Here is a 23,113-nt window from a genome sequence, read left to right as displayed (position 1 = left end):
TGTATTTGTAGTGTTAGGTTTCCATCAACGGCCTTATGACAAATATGAGAAAGTCTTCTTAAATTTAACATGTACTATCAATAAGTAAAAGCCAAAATGTGGTGTCGTGGGACACCAGGTAGGAACGAAGTTCCTTCGGCTAATGTAAAATCGACACAAATTGCAAAAAAAGAAATGGTGCTCAATTTTATGTAGGTTTTCTTGGTTTTTCTCTTAAATTTTGCTGATTAGTTTCTATTTAAGTACAGGAAAGTATTTAGGAAATTCAGTATTTTAGGAAATAATAAATTACGTAAAATAAAAAAAATAGTAATTCAAATTATCAATTAAAATAACAAAATATATCTCTTTATTTTTGGTTGACAACATAAAATTACATAGAAATAGAAATAATTACTAAATAGAGAGAGAAGGGATTAGAGAACGAAAAGAAAGAAGGTGAAAGAGAAAGGTATTATACACTACTCGCTTGTGTATACGACTGTCGCGCCTGCGCACGTCTCATTTAACGGTTTTATTCCACGGACTTTTTTCCACCGTCTCATTTAACGGTTTTATTCCCCGCACTTTTTTCCACGGATTTTTTCTTACGGTTTTACTATCACATTTTTTTCAGTTCGGTCGCGCAGCAAAATTCCTATCCCCTCCAAGCCTGCCGTAAGGAACTTCGTTCCAATATATATTTGCATTGGAATAGATTTATAATTAGTAAGTTTCATGTCGAAACTAATGCGCCACAAATCGTACTTTGATGGTAAAACGCTAGAAATCTTTCCTGAAGGTCGCTTACGGAACTTACCAGACGCTCGACACAAATTATTATCCCATTATAATACTAATTAGAAACTCATTAACGATCAGGCTCTGCATGCTTTCTTATAAGCTGAATACGACAGCCTCAAAACAATTACTACTACCTTTGTGATATAATCTCCGTTACTTATATCACAGCTCTAACTTCGGTCTCGGTTCGAATCGTGGATTATAAAACTATATTAATATTTATGTTCAGATAGAACGTCTGTCGTGGAATGCCCTTTCTGGATGCCGACACCCATCTTGAGTTGTGAGACCGACGAGTCGATTTAATTTCATAATGGCCGCCGACCTTCAAACCGGGAAGGATGACTGTTTCGCACTAAAAATAAACAGGATGGCATTACCTACTCGTGCCCTTTAATACGCAGCACTACCATCAACATACTATCATCAAAACGTATCAAGCACTTTACTTTGTAATTCAATCGTATCATGAGATTTTTGCCTGATTTGCGGAGCGAAAAGTTTCATATCCATGAAAAGCTACCAACAAGCAATCCAGTCCAACCATAAACTCCATCCCAAAATATTTTTTCTTCGTCCAAATTTTTTCCCTTCTCCCACATTATGTGGGATCATTGCAACATGTCCTCTTATCATGATGCATGAGGATTTAACATGAGTTTTACGACCCACCGAGCGCTTGACTTCAATCCTGCTTGGGTTATGGTAGTACATATATCTAATCTAACCAGCCATAGAAAGGGACTTCTCTGTTTCTTCTAACTATACTAACTAGGACAACATTAAAATGATAACTAACCGTATTGACTCAGGCTTCATGATGATGGTTATACCATATATTATGACAAAAGCAACAAAACAATTCACAAATAAATAAATAAACCAATCAAACCATATTCACGACGAAAGGAACAATTTTAATAAGTTAAAATTTAGTCATTGTACAGGCTTGATGTTAATGTTAAAGATAATGTTAGTCTCTCAGGACATTCCTAAAACGCTGTTAAAGTGTCATTTACTCTCTAAGTAAATCCCAACCATTTGATTGAGAGGCTCGAAGTGCCACCTTCAAAAGCCTAATATCATAGTCAAATAGGAAAGTCGTTGATCAAAAATCATTTCTGAGGGTTGTTGGTCGCGAAATTCGATTGATGTACCAAAGACATTGTTCATCTTTATTTCTCAGGTTAATTATTGGTCAATTAATTGCTTTTGTATTTACAGTTAAACCCGGTGACATTCCTATACCCACCAGGGATGAAATCGAAGAAAACGCCAAATATTCTCATTGTAATTTGAATATGAATGTGTAATTGAGTTTTTCAATTAATTTGTTATCCGTTTACACAGATTTAGAGGCTTAATTAATTTACTCGCACACATTCTGGATAATTCTTAACGCACATGTTATAAATACCTAATTCGCTTATTCCTGGGAGATCGAAATAGTATAGAGCATTTTTAAAATAGATAATCATAATTTAGTTTCGCTAAATAAATAAACAGCTCAGTAATTACTTTACTAATAAATAATTAGCTTTGAGGAGTGCCCTGAGGAATTGTTTTAGATGATTTCATAATCTCGTTTTTACCATCGCACCGCCCGTCACCGGAGTAGAGTTCATCTATACTACCTGAAGCCACTGCATTCATCCAAAATACGTTTCCAAAGATATTTTTGCCACGTACCATCCGGCTTTGGAATGAGCTCCCCTCCACGGTGTTTCCTGAGCGCTAAGATATATCCTTCTTCAAACGCGACTTGTCGAGAGTAGGTACTTAACGGTAGGCAGCTTGCTCGCTCCCTGGCATTGTTGTAGTCAATGGACAACGGTAACCACTCACCATAAGGTGGGCCGTATGCTCGTCTGCCTACATGGGTAATAAAAAATTAGAAAAAAGATACCACTGAACTGTACCAGTTTAACAATAGGCCACAGAATCATATCGGTATGTGTACATAATTATTCGAAACGTATTAACGGATCGTAAATTATTAAGTAAGATCTTGGAATTTCACCTCTGATATTTAAATATTTGTTTGAAGAAATAATAAATGATCACTAAATATCAAATTGCGAAAATAATACAACAGTCTAGACTAAATACAGAGTGTTTAATAACCATATTGTAAGTCGATACGAAAACCCATTTCACTGTCTTCAAGTTTCGACAATACTCTTATACCTTTATTATTACTAAAGGTCCCGCAGTAGTCGAAATTCGACTATAATTAATTGGAATTGTAAGTTTGTACACTATTATGATTGTATTTTCAACGCCAAGACTATATACTATAGAAAAATATTAATAAAGACAAACAATATTTAATCTATTCTCAATTTGACCACAGACGTCAAGAACAAAAGTTTGACAATAAATAAATAGTATGCATGCGTGTATGTTTCAAATACATGGTAGTGTGTGTAATGTTTTCTTTATTGATTTAATGTATCTTTTATGCATTATTTTTAAAAAATATTAGCATTGTGCACTTCTCTATATTCTCTATAAGTGTGGAAAATTTCATAGTCCTCCATCCGCGCAATTTTCGTAAAAAGGGATACAAAGTTTTTGCTTCACGTATTAATATATTGTTATATATACCTTTATTGCTTAGATGTGTGGACGAGCTCACAGCCCACCTGGTGTTAAGTGGTTACTGGAGCCCATAGACATCTACAACGTAAATGCGCCACACACCTTGAGATATAGTTCTAAGGTCTCAGTATAGTCACAACGGCTGCCCCACCCTTCAAACCGAAACGCATTACTGCTTCACGGCAGAAATAGGCGGGGCGGTGGTACCTACCCGTGCGGACTCACAAGAGGTCCTACCACCAATAATTACGCAAATTATAATTTTGCGAGTTTGATTTTTATTGCACGATGTTATTCCTTCACCGTGGAAGTCAATCGTGAACATTTGTTGAATACGTATTTCATTAGACGATTCCGATCCAAGCACTCGCCGCGTGCTGACGTGCTCATTGTTCGTTCGATCGCCCGACCTCGGTTCGTGGCACATCTGGCGTCCAAGTGTTTTCTCGGAAGTGACTACCTGTGCTAATTGCGTCGCACCGCCGTTTGTGAACGGGCGGACCCCTAAATTCCTGGAATTCGTTCGGCAACTTAGTGGCCCGTTTGTGAACGGACGGTTGTGTGCCGTAATTAATCGTGATTATTATAGTTTTGGGGCCTCGCCGTAAGGCGAGTGTGTTTAAAGTCCCGGGGTAGCCCCCCCTGGGCACGTGACAGTTACAATGGAGTCCACGATCGATCTGTTCGCGGAATTCCTCCGTCTGAGGTACCCGACATTATCGGCCAAATTTTTAGAATTTAAGGCCAATCACGCCGCGAACTCAGAAGCGGTCTCCGTCGCGCCCGCCGCTCCCGTGTCCCCAATACTCGCGAGCAAAGCTCCCGCGTCGATCGCTGCGGTCTCGGTTCCAGCCCTGCGCTCATCCGCAGCACACGTCGCGTCCACGCGTTCATCCGCGGCCTCCATCGCGCCCGCGCCGTCCTCTGCCCCCGAGCGATTGTCCGTGGCCTCCGTCGCGACCGTCAACCCCGCGCCCTCTAAAACGCCCGCCTGCGGGTCGCCCGCGCCCTCCTCTTCATCCGACTCGGAGTCGGACATGGAGGTCGATCTTTCCCCCGCCCCCTCGACTGATGGATTCACAGTAGTCCAAAAAGGTAAGAGGCGCGCTGCGGAAGCCCGAGCTCCCGCGGCCGCCAAAGTAAGCAGAGCCGCGAACGCGTCGCGCCTCCGTCCACCGACCCCCGTTGCTCCCCCTGCCCGTGCTACACCGTCGCCGCGCCCGGTAGTACAAAAGAAAATCCAAGCCCCTCCCCCGGTAATCCTTCAAGAGAAGGCAGCCTGGGAACGAGTTTCCCTGGCCCTTAAGGCCAAAAATATTAATTTCACGAATGCCCGTAACCTCGCGAACGGCATTCAAATTAAGGTTCAAACACCCGACGACCATAGGGCCCTCTCTTCTTACCTCCGTAAGGAGCGTATAAGTTTCCATACGTATACGCTCCAGGAGGAGCGCGAACTTCGTGCCGTCATACGTGGCATCCCTAAAGAGTTGGATGCCGAACTCGTCAAGGCCGACCTTCTGGAACAAGGCCTACCAGTAAATTCAGTGCACCGCATGCACACCGGCCGCGGTAGGGAGCCATATAATATGGTTCTAGTCGCCCTCCAGCCTACCCCCGAGGGTAAGCAAATTTTTAACATACGTACCGTCTGTAGGCTCTCCGGTATCGCCGTCGAAGCCCCCCATAAAAAAGGCACTCCTAGCCAGTGCCATAACTGTCAACTGTACGGGCATTCTTCCCGTAACTGTCACGCGCGCCCCCGATGCGTCAAGTGTCTAGGCGATCACGCTACGGCCCTTTGCACTCGCGATCAAAAAACCGCGACGGAACCGCCTAGCTGCGTCCTGTGTCGAACACAGGGTCACCCCGCAAATTACCGCGGATGCCCCCGAGCCCCGAAAATAAATCGCCGCGTCGCCCGCCAAAACCGCCTCCGAGCTTCCCACCCAGACATCAAAGCCTCGGCACCCTCTGTGTCGCAGGCTAAGCCAGCATTCGTTCCGGCGCCGGTGCCCAGTGGCTCGGCCTGGGCGAAACCGCTGCCGTACACGAACACGGCTACACCTCCCTCCTCCGCGATTCGTCCCGCCCCCGCGATACGCCCCTCCCCCGCGAATTGCCCTCCGACAGCGTCCGACAATCTTGCTCTAGCGATCGACTTCTTTCAATCGATTAACTTTGAGCGCGTTAACGCTTTAGGTGACGCCATCCGCGCCGCCTCCACTGCACAGCACTTCATCGCCGTTGTGCAAGAATACGCCGACGTATACGCGTCGTTAAATACGTACGTCCTCCCCTCACTCCGCCGGTAATCAATGGCGTACAAAAGTAGGCTGAAACCCCTATCCGTAACAATAGGATTTTTTAACGCATACGGTCTCGCAAATCAACGTGATCAGGTTTGTGATTTTTTGCGTGACCATCAAATTGACATATTTTTAGTACAGGAGACTCTACTTAAGCCCGCGCGCCGCGACCCTAAAATCGCGAACTATAACATGGTTAGGAACGACAGGCTCACTGCTCGTGGTGGTGGTACCGTCATCTACTACAGAAGAGCCTTGCACTGCATCCCGCTCGATCCCCCCGCGCTCGTTAACATCGAAGCATCAGTATGCCGAATCTCACTGACGGGACACGCGCCGATCGTTATCGCGTCCGTTTATCTTCCACCGGATAAGATTGTTCTAAGCAGTGATATCGAGGCGCTGCTCAGCATGGGAAGCTCTGTCATTCTGGCGGGCGACCTAAATTGTAAACACATCAGGTGGAATTCTCACACCACAACCCCTAATGGCAGGCGGCTCGACGCGCTAGTTGATGATCTCGCCTTCGATATCATCGCTCCGCTAACCCCGACTCACTACCCGCTAAATATCGCGCATCGCCCGGATATACTCGACATAGCGTTATTAAAAAACGTAGCTCTGCGCTTACACTCGATCGAAGTAGTTTCAGAGTTAGATTCAGACCACCGTCCCGTCGTTATGAAGCTCGGTCGCGCTCCCGATTCCGTTCCCGTCACGAGGACTGTGGTGGATTGGCACACGCTGGGCATCAGCCTGGCTGAATCTGATCCACCATCGCTCCCGTTTAGCCCGGACTCTACCCCGTCTCTTCAGGATACCGCTGAAGCCATAGACATCCTAACGTCACACATTACCTCGACATTAGATAGGTCATCGAAGCAAGTTGTAGCGGAGGACTTCCTTCACCGCTTCGAATTGCCCGACGATATTAGGGAACTCCTTAGAGCTAAGAACGCTTCGATCCGCGCCTACGATAGGTATCCTACCATGGAAAATCGTATTCGAATGCGTGCCCTACAACGCGACGTAAAGTCTCGCATCGCCGAAGTCCGAGATGCTAGGTGGTCTGATTTCTTAGAAGGACTCGCGCCCTCTCAAAGGTCTTACTACCGTTTAGCTCGTACTCTCAAATCGGATACGGTTGTAACTATGCCCCCCCTCGTAGGCCCCTCAGGTCGACTCGCGGCGTTTGATGATGACGAAAAAGCAGAGCTGCTGGCCGATACATTGCAAACCCAGTGCACGCCCAGCATTCAATCCGCGGACCCTGTTCATGTAGAATTAGTAGACAGTGAGGTAGAACGCAGAGTCTCCTTGCCACCCTCGGATGCGTTACCACCCGTCACCCCAATAGAAGTTAAAGACCTGATCAAAGACCTACGTCCTCGCAAGGCTCCCGGTTCCGACGGTATATCTAACCGCGTTATTAAACTTCTACCCATCCAACTCATCGTGATGTTGGCATCTATTTTCAATGCCGCTATGGCGAACTGTATCTTTCCCGCGGTGTGGAAAGAAGCAGACGTTATCGGCATACATAAACCCGGTAAACCAAAAAATCATCCGACGAGTTACCGCCCGATTAGCCTCCTCATGTCTCTGGGCAAACTGTATGAGCGTTTGCTCTACAAACGCCTCAGAGACTTCGTCTCATCAAAGGGCATTCTCATCGATGAACAATTCGGATTCCGTGCAAATCACTCATGCGTACAACAGGTGCACCGCCTCACGGAGCACATTCTTGTAGGACTTAACCGACCAAAACCGATCTATACGGGAGCCCTCTTCTTCGACGTCGCAAAAGCGTTCGACAAAGTCTGGCACAACGGTTTGATTTTCAAACTTTTCAACATGGGCGTACCGGATAGTCTCGTGCTCATCATACGAGACTTCTTGTCTAACCGCTCTTTTCGATATCGAGTAGAGGGAACCCGCTCCTCCCCGCGACCACTCACGGCTGGAGTCCCGCAAGGCTCCGTTCTCTCTCCGCTCCTATTTAGTTTATTTATTAACGATATTCCCCGGTCGCCGCCGACTCAGCTAGCCTTATTCGCTGACGACACAACCGTTTACTACTCAAGTAGAAACAAGTCCCTAATCGCGAGTAAGCTCCAGAGTGCAGCGTTAACCCTCGGACAGTGGTTCCGAAAATGGCGCATAGACATCAACCCAGCGAAAAGCACAGCAGTGTTATTTCAAAGGGGAAACTCACCGCTTATTTCCTCCCGCATTAGGAGGAGAAATATCACACCCCCGATCACCCTCTTCGGCCAACCTATACCCTGGGCTAGGAAGGTCAAGTACCTGGGAGTCACCCTGGATGCATCCATGACATTCCGCCCGCATATAAAAACAGTCCGCGATCGTGCCGCATTTATTCTCGGCAGACTCTATCCCATGATCTGTAAGCGGAGTAAAATGTCCCTTCGGAACAAGGTGACACTTTACAAAACTTGCATAAGGCCCGTCATGACTTACGCGAGTGTGGTGTTCGCTCACGCGGCCCGCACACACATAGACACCCTCCAATCCCTACAATCCCGCTTTTGCAGGTTAGCCGTCGGGGCTCCGTGGTTCGTGAGGAACGTCGACCTACACGACGACCTGGGCCTCGAATCGATCCGCAAACACATGAAGTCAGTGTCGGAACGTTACTTCGATAAGGCTATGCGTCATGATAATCGCCTTATCGTTGCTGCCGCTGACTACTCCCCGAATCCTGATCACGCAGGAGCAAGTCACCGTCGTCGCCCTAGACACGTCCTTACGGATCCATCAGATCCAATAACTCTTGCATTAGATACCTTCAGCTCTAACACTAGGAGCAGGCTGAGGAACCCCGGTAACCGTACGCGTCGAACTCGACAAAGAGGTCGACGTGCAGCCTAACCCATGCATCAGCCCGCTGAGTTTCTCGCCGGATCTTCTCAGTGGGTCGCGATTCCGATCCGGTAGTAGATTCATTCGCGAAGCAACTGCTCTTGAGTTGTTAGGTCTCCTTCGGAGGCGCTCGGGCAGTTGTTAGCAAATCCCACCCCTCCTGGCTGAGCATTTGCTCGCCCACCTGTCCTGGTGAAGCTGGAAAGGCCTCCGGGCCACCAGTAATCCTTCAATCATAAAAAAATAAAAAAAAATAAAAAAAATTCATTAGAAAAATTGGTACCCGCCAGCGAGATTCGAACACCAGTGCATCGCTCGATACGAATGCACCGGACGTCTTATCCTTTACGCCACGACGACTTCAAAATTATTTATATATCATATTTACTATAAGGCATAGGAGTATCATCGAAAGTTGAAGACGTTGAAGTGGATATTTGTATCGACTTACAATATAGTTCTTAAACACTCTGTATTTAGTATTATTTAGTATTAATACGTTTCGAAGATATATATATTATACTGAAGTCTTTAGTTATAAAGATAAACTTCATTTAAAATTATATAATGATAAATCAAATATTTTTATCGAAATTATTTTCTCGGTAAACATTAGTCTATTATTTACGAGATCCGATACCTCTGTGTAGCCAAAAGGCAAAGGCCTCGTTTTCTATTATTATCCAATATTGTTTACTTATAAGCCATTCTGAAACTCTCAAATTGCTCAGAAGATAACAAAGGTGCAACTACATACGTTGAACTGTACTATGTGGCCTGAATGGCGTAGTTTGAACAGCTATGAGGGAAACCAAGATAGGAGATAGACGTCCCAAAATAGAATGATCTCATGATATTGGAAAGAGATAAGTTGCTCTAGGCGAAGTTGCTGAACTGCACACCGATAATGAGTTAAGTGACGAGAAAACTAAGACGGAGACGTTTATTATCTTTTTAAAATTTTAAGAGGATTCAAATAATTACAGAAGTTTCTTTAAAAAACTTGTGGAAAGACTTTCTCTTCAAACCTACTTTTGTCAAAAATTGTTAGGAACTTCTTAAGCGCTGCAATGGACAGATCGTATCAGCTGTTTCAAGCTCTTTTGTCAGTTTCGTAATTATGAAAATTCAGATAGTTCTTACGTGTTTGGGGAACTAATAATGGTGTTTATGCTTTTATTAGTTTAATCTTAGCAGTTTTTAGCAGTTAGCGTGGTATGGACACGTGATGCGTAGAGAGAAGATGCATGTGACTAGGAGATATATAGAAATGGTAGTACAAGGTAGAGAGGGAAGAGGTCGACCGAAAAAGACATGGATGGAGTGTGTGAATGACGATATGAGAGAGAGAGAGAGAGAGAGAGGAGTGAGTGTTGAGCTGACGGCTGATAGAAGAGAATGGAAGAGAAAAATTAGCTGTGCCGACCCCACCTAGTGGGATAAGATGAAAAAAAAGAAGAGAATTTAAGCAGTTTTAATCAGTGCGATTTGTTATTTGTTGATATTGATTATGATATATTATCAATCACGTTTTAGTATTCTGGTAAATTACAAATCATTTGTCGATCGCTGGTCGATTGTCTTCCTCATAAATGATAATCTCACGGTCCGGAATCAAATCAGAAAAAAAGATCATGATTGAAATTGATTGATCAAAAGATTGAATGACGAAGTAAAGTGAGTTTGGTACTGTTAGATGATATACTTGTGACTATAATTTAATTGTTTGCATATTGTATGCCACATGAACAAGCAACAATGCTGTCTATTACGGACTTATCACGTAACGATTACACACATCTTTATATATATATATATATATATATATATATATATATATATATATATATATATATATATATATATATAAATGAATTGTTGTTCGTTAGTCTCGCTAAAACTCGAGAACGGCTCGTCTGATTTGGCTAATTTTAGTCTTGAATTATTTGTGGAAGGCCAGAGAAGGTTTAAAAGGTGGATACATATGAAAATGCTCGGAAATAAATAAAAATTACAATTTTGTTTTTCCTTTGATGTGTCCCCCGTCGGACTCCTTTTGTTTGTTTTAAGTTTATTTTATACAAAAGTTTAGGTCTTTTATTTATCGATTGAGGCACAACGAAGTCTGCCGGGTCAGATAGTTTGAAATAAAACTTATCACGCGTTAAATATTCGCATTTGAAGAGTAATAGTACACCTGTCATACAAGTGAGAGCTAAAGTTCTATTGGATGTTATCTCATAAGTTGTGTGGTGACATTCACGCTATGAGATCTGCTATATTTTCATGAGAATTCAAAACCAGATGAGCCTCAAGTTTGTCTGTCCGTATATAGGAATGAAGCAAAAGGAATCGCGATTTATATCAAAGTTCCTTTTCTTTATTTGGCGAAGTGACTACTTTAAATAAAAGCCAAGATAAGTATGAAATGAAGAAGATTGACTATCCTATAACCTAGCTAAGGCTAGGCTGATACCGGAGCTCTTAGATAGATCAACGAAACTTAAGGGTGAAATCATACCATCACTTTTACAAATAAACCAAAATACATTTTTTTATTGCAATCGGAAGCAATAGAGCTGACAACAATAATCTATTTCTTCGTACGTCAAGATAACTTTCTTGAAAAGAATAACGTTTTAGTTCAGCCTCCTCGGGAAATCTCGTAAAAGTTTGATAGAAGAATGCAATAACAACAACAAGTCTTACAACCACGCGCTCGGATTATCATACGCGAAACCTCTCACATTCACCGACGTCAATATGTGTGATAGATACACATACGAAATAACAGGTACACCCAAGTATTAAAGTAAGACGTTCCGTGAATGGGAAATATTAGAATACCTTTTCCTCGTGTATGTAAATAAGTAATCTGAAATCATCAGGCTGGAAGAGTTGTCGGCGGAGAAGGAGATTTAAAAATTTGGTACATGTAATGAAATTAATTTAGAGATGGCTACAAACAGAAGATTTTTTACTGATCCGGTGAAAATTTTTCTATTCTTTGCTCAGTAGGTCAACCGATCCGAGATTGTTGTCCGTATAACTTGGATTTTTGCAAAATTATCACGAATAAGTCGTAAACAACATCCAATATCTATTACATTCGATGATAGCTACCGCTCCGATCCGTATAAATTTCGAATTCATCTCGAAAAACGTAAACCCAATAAATCGTGTAATCAAATTCACATTTATCCCATCTTTCTTCGATCTAAGAAAATTTCCTAGCGTATACCAATTCCTAAATTCAGTATAAAAAACGGCGTAACCCTCTAGAGCGATAGACAGTTTTTTTTCTAATCGACAGCACCAGTACCATGCACATCTATACTAATATTATAAAGAGGAAAGATTTGTTTGTTTGTTTGTATTGAATAGGCTCCGAAACTACTGAACCGATTTCAAAAATTCTGTCACTGTTTCGAAGCTACACTATTCCCGAGTGGCATAGGCTATCTTTTTTGAAAAAATTAGGAATCCTTATTAAAACTCCAATAATGTAACCCAAGGTGTAAAAAAATTACCTAAAATATTCTTTACTTCTCGTGCCCTGCGAAAACTATTGATGATAGAATAAAATAATGTAACTACTACGACTTTGTAGGACACATTATTATTTACAAAAAGTGTCGCTACAGCATATGTCTAACTATTATAATTATACCGCAATAAGTGTTCTTTTATTTAAAAAAATAAAATAACGTCAGATATCGTTGAAATCTTATATACATTTAAACGGGCAATTCTTGTATATATATATATATATATATATATAATCTGAATCTCGGAAACGGCTCCAACGATTTTCATAAAATTTAGTATACAGGGGGTTTCAGGGGCGATAAATCGATCTGGTTACGATTTATTTTCAGAAAAGGTTGTTTTGTTCGTATTTTCAGTAATCAAATTTATCGATAATCAACTTTATGACTCTTCCCGACATCTATTGACGAATAATAAATACTATTTTTCATAATTGAGAGCAGCTAACTGCTTAAAAGCACTAAAGCTATTTCAGCAGATTGCGTTGTTAAGCCGCCCGAAGCCAATGAGTGTTTGGTTTAAGGTTAGACCACGAAAATGAATTGTTTACCCCCTGGGGGAGATTTCTCTGCGTTCCATATTAAAGTTTTATACAATTTTATCTACTCTGTAATAAGTCAAATACGCATTCCTATAACTTACAATAATTACGAGTGTAATACTCGCGATATAACTCCTAATTAATTAGCGAAGAAAATCAAAATCACTCGAAAACATCGCTCCACAAATACCGTAGATGCGAATTAATTGAAGAATCAAATACTTGAAACAAAAGATTTCTAAAGAAAAAATGCACTTGTTCTAACAGGTCTCCAAGTTAAAAATGCTGCAGAGACAAAGGAAATTCACTTGTTAAGAAATGTTGAAGTGGAAGTTCCAGTTGAGAAGACATCTCAAGTTGATACAGTAATTCACGATCCGGGATGAAATCTATTTGTAATATACATTTATTTTTCTCAATATAGAAATAGTCTTTTCACATAAGAAATAGATTGTAAAAAAAGGGTTGTAAAGGCTTGAAAGGGGGGATAAAAAGTTGTATGGAAGCATCGACATCTTTAGAGCTAAAACCCTGAAACTTATTTCTTAGGCTGCGGATGCAATATAAATAAATATGACACTAAGCTCACACATCGGCTATAAATATAAATAGCACATAGACTAGAATTTATAAAAATATTGTGTGAATTACCCAGAATATAACGATTAGTGTGGAAAGTAGCGGACGTTATCGGCATACATAAACCCGGTAAACCAAAAAATCATTGGACGAGTTACCGCCCGATTAACCTCTTCATGTCTCTAGACAAACTGTATGAGCGTCTGCTCTACAAACGCCTCAGAGACTTCGTTTCATCCAAGTGTATTTATTCTCACCGATGAACAATTTGGATTCCGCGCAAATCACTCATGCGCACACTAGGTGCACCTCTTCACGGAGCACATTCTCGTAGGGCTTAACCGACCAAAACAGTTATACACGGGAGCTCTCTTCTTCGACGTCACAAAAGCGTTCGACAAAGTCTAGCACAATGGTTTGATTTTCCAACTATCAACATGGGCGTGCCGGACAGTCTCGTGCTCATCATACGGGACTTCTTGTCGAACCGCCTTTATCGATATCGAGTCGAGGGAACACACTCCACACCGCGAGCGTAAGACTCCGTCTTCTCTTCGCTCTTATTTAGTTTATTTACTGACGATACTCCCCGGTCGCCGCCGACCCAGTTAGCCTTATTTGCCGACGATACGACCGCTTACCACTCGAGTAGAAATAAGTCCCTAATCGCGAGGAAACTCCAGAGTGTAGCCGTAACACTCTGACAGTGGTTCCGAAAATGGCGCATAGAAATCAATCCAGCGAAAAGCACTCCAGCGCTATTTCAAAGAGGAAACTCCACAAAAGTTACCTCCCGGATTAGGAGCAGGAATCTCACACACCCAATCACCCTCTTCGGCCAACCTATACCCTGGGCCAGGAAGGTCAAGTACCTGGGTGTCACCCTGGATGCATTCATGACATTCCACCCGCGTATAAAAACAGTCCGCGACCGTGCCGCATTTATTCTCGGCAGACTCTATCCCATGATCTGTAAGCGGAGTAAAATGTCCCTTCGGAACAAGGTGACACTTTACAAAAGTTCCATAAGGCCCGTCATGACTTATGCGACTGTGGTGGTTTCTCACGCGGCCCGCACACACATAGACACCCTCCAATCCCTACAATCCCGCTTTTGCAGGCTAGCCGCCGGAGCTCCCTGATTTATGAGGAACGTTGACCTACATAGGACCTGGGCCTCGAATCAATTCGGAAACATATGAAGTCAGCGTCGGAACAGTTCTTCGATAAAGTTGTGCGTCATGGTAATCACCTTATCGTTGTCGTCGCTGAATACTCCCCTAATCCTGATCACGCAGAAGCCATTCACCATTGACGCCCTAGTCACGTCCTTTCGGATCCATCAGATCCAATAACCTTTGCATTAGACGGTTTTAGCTCTAACACTAGGAGCAGGCTCAGGGACTCCAGTAACTGTACTCGTCGAACGCGGCAAAGAGTTCGACGTGCAACCTAACCTAAACATCAGCCCGCTGAGTTTCTCACCGGATCATCTCTCAGTGGGTCGCGATTCCGATCCGGTTGTAGATTCATTCGCGAATCAGTTAGTCTTGAGTTGTTAGGTCTCCTTTTGCGGCGTTCGGGTAGCTGTCAGGAAACCTCACCCCTGCTGACTGAGCCCTTGGTCGCCCACCTGCCCTGGTAAAACTGGAAAGGCATCCGGGCCACCAGTAATCCCTCAATCATAAAAGAAACAAAAATCCCGAAGCGAAGCGAGGCCGCGTCGCTAGTTTATAATAATTTTAATCCCCATAGCTTAATGATTCATTAAGCGAAGCTCACTCGTCTAGTCATTAGGATTCGTTAAATTTGTGCTCTCTGGAATATACTGCATTTAAACGCGATTTTCATTTCAAAGCCGTATCCGTATGCTGAATAATTTTAATACTATTTTAGGAACAAAAAAATGTGATGGCCAAAAACAGTATTTATTCTTTTTTAACAAAAGTAATGAAATATATTCAAGGTTACATTCAAAATACATCCATTTAAAAAACAAAAAAACAAGTTTTCAAAACGAACTAAAGTGTATAAAACTTGTTTTTTCTCCCATCCAATTCTGAGCTATGTTTAAAGTTTCAGGCCTGTGGCTCTGAAAGTCGGTCTAAGATAATTTACAAATTACCATTTTCTTTAAAACTTCCTAAGAAGTAATAAAGAAATAAAAAAAGCGGAATGAACACATACCGCACCACAATTTCACATTATGATAGTTTTCATTTTCGGAAAAACTACACAGGAAGCTATTAATAGGGGTTCATGAATGAAATTGCCGTTTTATTGTAATAGAGGTACTTCGAATTGACTTTGTGGTTTGCGATTTTTGAATGAAACTTTTTAAATGGTACCTATGAGGTTCTTCTTTTAAAAAATGTGCAACATCGATTATCGACTTTTAGTTGTTTTTTTTTATTCAGCTTAGACTAGAAAGAGGGATACTTCGAAAATTCGAGTAATTTTTGAATAAGAGTTCCGACGCGGAACTAACGCTGCAGAAAAAGCTCACAATATCAATGTTGCGTTTGGAGAGGGAACTGCTAATGAACGCACCGTGTGATTTTGGTTTAAACGTTTTCGTGGTGGAAATTTTGATTTGAAGAACGATCCACGTGGAAGATCGCCCGCCGACACATGTGAATAACAATGAATTGAAAGAGATGGTGGAAGCCGATCCGAATCAAACTACCTAGGAATTAGCGGCATGATTTAACATGGTTTCACTGGTGGTAGGACCTCTTATGAGTCTTCTCCCTGTTCTTCTCTGGAGGCGCCGGAGTCCGACATAACCCGGTCTCCTACCCCCCTCGACCGGGTATCCGTAAATGGATTCGCCAGCGTTAAAAAAATAAAAAAAGGACCTCTTATGAGTCCGCACGTGTAGGTACCACCACCCCGCTTATTTCTGCCGTGAAGCAGTAATGCGTTTCGGCTTGAAGGGTGGGGCAGCCGTTGTAACTATACTGAGACCTTAGAACTTATATCTCAAGGTGGGTGGCGCATTTACGTTGTAGATGTCTATGGCCTCCAGTAACCACATAACACCAGGTGGGCTGTGAGCTCGTCCACCCATCTAAGCAATAAATAAATAAATAAATAACGTTACATTACCAACAAATTGACTCATTTGCGTCAAATCAATAAAATAAAATAAATGAAAAATGGGTGTCTCATGATTTGACCGATCTACAGAAAGAAACGCGTGTTGAAACTTGTGTTGCTTTGTTGAATCGATACAGAAATGAAGGAATATTGGATCGAATAGTGACATGTGATGAAAAGTGGATTCTTTACGATAGCCGTGCGCGAAAAATGCAATGGTTGACCCCAGGTCAAACCCCGCAATAATGTCCTAAAGCAAAGCTTACTAATAAAAAGGTAATGGTAACTGTTTGGTGGTGTCAGCATGGTGTTATTCACAATAGTTTTCTCCGATCTGGTCTAGCAATAAAGGTCTACTGTGGCAAGCTCTGAACAACGATAGCAAAACTTGCAGTGAAACAGCCCCGACTCATGAATCGATCTTCACCATTATTGCTCTATGATAACGCTAGACCTGATACAGCATGAAAAACCGTTATAACTCTACAGGAACTGCAATTAGAAACCATTCTTCACCCTCCGTATTCGCCAGACCTTGTTTCAACAGACTACCATTTTTTTCGTGATTTGGACAATTTTCTACGTGATAAAAAGTTTTCTTCCCAGGAGGCAGTACAAAATGCTTTCACACAGTTTGTACAATCTAGATCACCAGAGTTCTATCGCAAAGGCATAAATGACCTTCCTATTAGAGAGCAGCAATTTATAAATAATAATGGTAGATATTTTGATTAAATAAATATGTTACATGAAAAAAAAACTAATTTCAATTTTTCGGCAATCCGCAAATTCATACGTTAACCCCATATTTACATAAAAATCTTTTAATAATCAAGTTGGCCTCTTTTTTTTAAACTAGTATTATAATATTTATATTTCGGTTTTAATCATTTGTCTACGTCACTTTAACCTAGATCCAGTATAACGAGTTTCCTTTTGCACTAATTCGCAGGATTCTAAAATAGTTCTAAATCTAGCTCAATTAAAACGTAAGCACTTAATTAAAACTAGTTTCACCCGGACGACAGTGGCTAGGGAAAACTGTCGGGAAACTGTTCGAAGCGACGGAAATAATGCAATGACAATAAAAAAATATACAAGACCAAAACATAATATTTATATATTAATACGTGAAGAAAAAACTTTGTATCCCTTTTTATGAAAATTGCGCGGACGGAGGAGTATGAAATTTTCCACACTTATAGAGAATATAGAGAAGAAGTGCACAATGCTAATATTTTTTAAAAAAAATGCATAAAATATATATTAAATCTATAAAGAAAACATTACACACACCACATACCATGTATTTGACGCACACACGCATGCATACTATTTATGGTCAAACTTTTGTTCTGGACGTCTATGGTCAAATTGAGAATAGATTAAATATTGTTTGTCTTTATTAATATTTTTTTATAGTGTAGTCTTGGCGAAATTTGTGATTATAGTATGTGTACAAACTTACAATTCCAACTAATTATAGTCGAATTTCGACTACTGTGGGACCTCTAGTCCTAAGTAAATTTCATTTTCCAGAACGATTCATAAGTTCATTTGTTTTCAAAACTACTTATAAAAATTTAAAATAATAATTTAAACTTATAAAAAAATCCAATTACCGACAAAATGACTGTCTTTCCGGACATCATACCGGAAGCCAACAAAGTTAGATTGAATATATTCTAAAATTTAATAGGCAATTGGATTTCGAAGGGTATATATATCAACAAGACATAAAACTAGGAGTTTAATTGAGAATTTAACTTTAGATTGGTTGAAAGTTTGTGTTCCGTCCAAATAAGTGCTATCCTTTTCAATTTTAACTACGACTAGTTAGTTTCTATTAGAAGTCTAACAGTAGCCTGCGCTGATGTTACTACCAGAGTCGGTGAGCGATAGTAACCACTTACCACCAGCTCGTTTGTACATCTGCCATGAAATGCCAATAAAGGATAATTATAGATAGATGCAATCTCCTAATTAATTAATTCTTTTAGAAAATATTGATAATTCTGTAAATATTAACTCACATATTAGCATAACAGCAAACGTGCAAAAAAGGACCACATTAAAATTAAAAAAAAAAAAAACTATATTAATTCAATACATGAATAATACTCACCAAATATTAATGAAATTAATGAATCATTAAATTTACACAAAACTTTCACTACACGAATCTCACTTCATATTTTTTAAACATTTTTTTTTCAAAGTCAAAACATATACATTTAATTATACGAGAATATTAAACTTCAAACAACGAGACGCGCTGCTCGTCCAACGCGTTATCGCAGACTAAATTGTTCAAGGGTTGCCTGCCCTTATATACGAAAATACACGTACAAGCGAACGAAAGCCTTTTGCAACCACTTGTTGCGTGGGCTTTCTCCTACAATGCGTCATTATCTCGAAAACTCTCAGAGATAAAGCAGGCCTACACGTGAAAATCTCTGACTCTATTACTAAATTAATTTGATAACGTCGGAAATAATTTTAAAGATAATAAAAAACGCGAAATTTTTTAATTAAAGTTAAATAGTAAAAGCTCCGTTTTCACGCTTCCTTCATGCGTGTTTCCACTATTCGTGGATAAAAAAAAAAGGCGATCCAATTCCGAGCTCAAAGTTCGCGGCTAAAGATTTCTTTATCTGAGAATCTAATCGGTACGTCGGTTTGTTGATAAAAGTAATAAGAAAATCCAACTAAAAAATAGAAAATAAATTTTAATAAATTTGAATTAAAAATAGTGTAAAAAAAGTTTATTTCATTGTAAAAGTTTATTGTAATGTTAAAAAGTTTATTTTAAAGTAAGTTTTTTAACTATTATTTATTTTTTAGCTCAATTTCAATATTTTCAATTTTTTTATTTTGAATTTTAAATTTTGAATTGTCATCGGTCCTTAATAAGTATACCAAATTTCGAGTTAATCCGACGTGTTGAAGGAGGTCAAAATCATGTTCAAAGATTCCGTTACATACTAACATACATACGTCTGAAACTAATAAATAAAAAAAGCGTATTAAAAAGGATTGCACTATATTGGAGACCCCAACCGAATATCCTTTGTAAACGCAGTTTTCCATATTTACCGTTTTTTGTATTCGAGGCATATTTACACGGAACATATATCCCGCGAATAAAGAGGTTTTAATTCAATTATTGTATTATGTTCACAACTCGAAAAACCCGAAAAGAACACCTATCCCATAATATTGCTGTCGCGACGGTAAAAATACACAGAGTAAATTTAATTTGAAAACTATCATAGCTTCAAGACATTTTTGTTCTGATCTGTTATTGTCACTTGGATCTACTTCTCTGTGTACTAACTTGTTATATTAGAACACTCCATCCACGGTAAGTTGATAACGCTACTTAAATTTATACAAATATAGATAGTATCACATACCGAGATTACGAAACAGAATAATAAATAGGTATATCGACGGGTGAAAGAATATTTGGTTAAAGCGACATTTTTTAATTATCGCTTACATGGGTGGATGAGCTCACGGCCCACCTGGTGCTAAGTGGTTACCGGAGCCCATAGACATCTACAACGTAAATGCCGCCACCCACCTTGAGACATGACTTGTAAGGTCTCACTTTTAACGCATTACTGCTTCACGGCAGAAATAGGCAGGGCGGTGGTACCTCCTACCCGTGCAGACTCACAAGACATCCTACCGCCAGTAAAAAAAATATGGGACATTTATCTTCGTAATTTACGGTGCGTTTTATTTGATATAAGCATCAACAAGTCGATGTGTTTTAATCGATCTTCAATTATGTGTACACAATTCAAATAGCTAAAGAAGTTTTTTTTCATGATATTTTTTCCAAATTTTAAATTTTAAATGACTCTCCTATTATGTTGCAAAAATATTGCTTAATACATGTCGGAGAGACCACATTATTAACACCATCGTCAGACATCATAGGGGCGAGTAGGGTTTGTTGTCTTAGAACAATTCGGAAATTTTCTCTTGACGTTAGCAAACGAAAAGGAATAACAGTTCTTAGGACGGAGGCACCGCTCTTCAAGAAAGCTGGTTGGTAAGCGTGATGGCGTCTGTGCGCCTCCATCGGCTAGGCTCTGTCGTAGCACGAAGTTAGCCGAGTTCAGATACCGCAATCGTGCTGCCATGTCTCAGGAATCGTGCTGCGTTTCGTTTAGCTACCAAACTAATGACCGTCTCCGACATATATATATGCCTCTTACTCAAATTATAATATCAAATAAAATATTAGCTGGAAAAGTTTGTTCTAAACTATTAATGAAAAGAAAACACACATAGAGTAAAATAGATACGACAAACATTTTTACATTTTAACACGGAAAAACAATTTGTGATTTTTTTTTATTTGGATCGCCTGTCTTCCCTTCAATAAGAATGCTCTATAATCTTCCTATTGTCATTCATTATACTTATCCTCCAACTGATCACTAGGAATCACCGTCGCTCACGCATATAGCTACGGACCTTTCAGTCGCTGCCTACGAATACTCTTTTCAAGTCTTGTTGAAAGAAAGGCAAAGGGCTCTCAAACTGAAGTGAGTAGCTAGCTCATTTTAGATTCCGAAAATAGCCTCTGGAAAAACACTGTCTATGAACGTAGTAGCCCTAGATAATAACAGGGACGAGCTATCATTTATTTAAATTGCAAAAATAATCAAGTGAAAAAAAAATCGACTAAGCTCAATCTAATATTAACGAGTAAAATAACAAAGCAAGTTAACATGGCCGTAGTAAATATTGAATCTCGCATTCCCCTCAGCAATCTTAAGTTACGAAAGTCATTTGAAAGTTTTCGACTCGGAGAAACTTTTACGGCAGCGTTTAGTTAAAAATGTATGCGATAAACAATTACACTGTTCATAAATATAAGAAAAAAAAGGTTATTCTATGATTTCGACGAATTTGGGAACTTGATTTAAAAAAAAATATATATTTTACTGTGTTTTTTTTTTAATAAAAACTTTTACTGTGTTTTTTCTTTAATACATTTTAATAAATACATTTTAAAACTTCGAGTAGGTACTGTGAATAATTTTACGATTTTAAGTCGTCGTTGGATTTTATTTGTTGTTTTTAGCCGTCATCGACACACGCTTCATTTTTTTATCCCGAACCGCAGCGCGCAACAATATTACCACTAGTCCGAACGTGTAACAGCAATATTGCTCTATGGACTTTCGCTTTACTACAGTCAGTCGTTTCTACTATCCAACAAATTCGCACATGATCAATAACTAATGTCATTCTATTTTCGGGTGTACAAAATATAAAAAAAATTTTTTTGTATCTGCAACTAAATTTTAAATTTCATTTTTTTTTCCTTTCTGTTAACGCGTACCCGTGCTCGGGTCTTTGTTTTAATTTTTATATTTATTTATGTTGCCCGGTATTTTATTAAAGGAGCTTTGCATCCCATAGCGTTCTAAGCCGCCTACCATTCTCACAACGTGATTGCAATGATGGACGATTTAATAGAATTATCTTATCTTATCTTATCTTATATTATACCTTTAAACGAGCAATTCTTGTATATACTTATATAATCTGAATCTCGGAAACGGATCCAAAGATTTTCATAAAATTTAGTATACAGGGGATTTCGGGGGCGATAAATCGATCTAGTTACGATTTATTTTCAGGAAATGTTGTTTTATTCATGTTTTCAATAATCAACTCTTCCTGACATCTATTTGCGAATAATAATACTATTTTTCTTAATTGAGGGCAACTAACCAAGATGGTGTTCTAAAAAAATCATCATCTAGTATAACTTAATTAAAAGTAGTTTTACGACGATAACATGGACAGTTGTTCGTAACCACAAAATTTGTAAAGTATTCGATACTTCGGAAATAATATAATGGCACATAAGAAAGGGGAGATGAAATCGTAAAAGTAGTTTTAATTATGCTAAAGATTCGCGAAAACCGAAGAAATACAGTACAGGAAAAATTCTTCATTCGCGAGGTATATGTTCCATAAATATGCCGCGATTACAAAAACTGTGAATATGGAATGGTAATATACATAAATGGCGCGGCGAAGGCGGCTTGTGTCAAAGGCGGAACCAACACAGCGGTGATATAATACTATTTAACAATATATTTTAGGCATAGTTTTTATAAGGTCTATTTTACTTTTTTATTAGTCCATTTGACGACGCGCTTACAAAGAATATTCGGTTGGATATCTGACACCGCATAAGACCAACAATAATATAACTCTTCACCGAAATATAAACATGGTCACCCAAAATCAAATGTGAACGAATATATAAATTCCATACCCGAATAAATTACAAACGTTATGTAAAAAAACTTAGACCTAATAGTTCATAGACGAAACAATAAATTAAAAATACTTTCTACATTGACACGTTTTGTACACATCTCAAGCCACATTGGAATAACATCAGGAAATAAGGCTAAGTTTTACGGTGACCATGATTTTGACATTAGCTATCGCGAGCTATGAATTCGTAATAAGTGGGATTTTATTACTGGTTCGGCACAAGAATTGGCACATTTAGTAGATTTCACGCTTCGTCGTTGAAATACGCGCATATATAGTTAAACAGAATAAATTTCGCGACAGGCAAATCAAGAAATAAGAGAAAAGTAAATGAACATAACACAGCCCAAAGATTAAGTAAAAATAATGCTATTTTAAACAAACTAGAGGTCCCGCAGTAGTCGAAATTCGACTATAATTAATTGGAATTGTAAGTTTGTACACTATTATG

The 23,113-nt window shown here is 39.7% G+C and overlaps 1 protein-coding gene across 1 annotated transcript in view; it reads right to left on the bottom strand.

The window, feature by feature from the left end:
* LOC101740290 (parapinopsin) overlaps nucleotides 1-18,631 on the bottom strand; it is an 87,162-nt gene extending 68,531 nt beyond the window's left edge. The window contains exon 1 of the mRNA XM_021349362.3: nucleotides 18,470-18,631. The gene's annotated coding sequence lies outside the window, so the exon portion shown is untranslated. The remainder of the gene's footprint in view (nucleotides 1-18,469) is intronic.
* Between the last annotated feature and the right edge of the window lie 4,482 nt (nucleotides 18,632-23,113).

The sequence above is a fragment of the Bombyx mori genome, chromosome 18, assembly GCF_030269925.1.
Source record: "Bombyx mori chromosome 18, ASM3026992v2".
NCBI lineage: Eukaryota > Metazoa > Arthropoda > Insecta > Lepidoptera > Bombycidae > Bombyx > Bombyx mori.
Note: the sequence above shows the minus strand (reverse complement) of the source record. Positions and strands in the feature narration are given on the sequence as shown.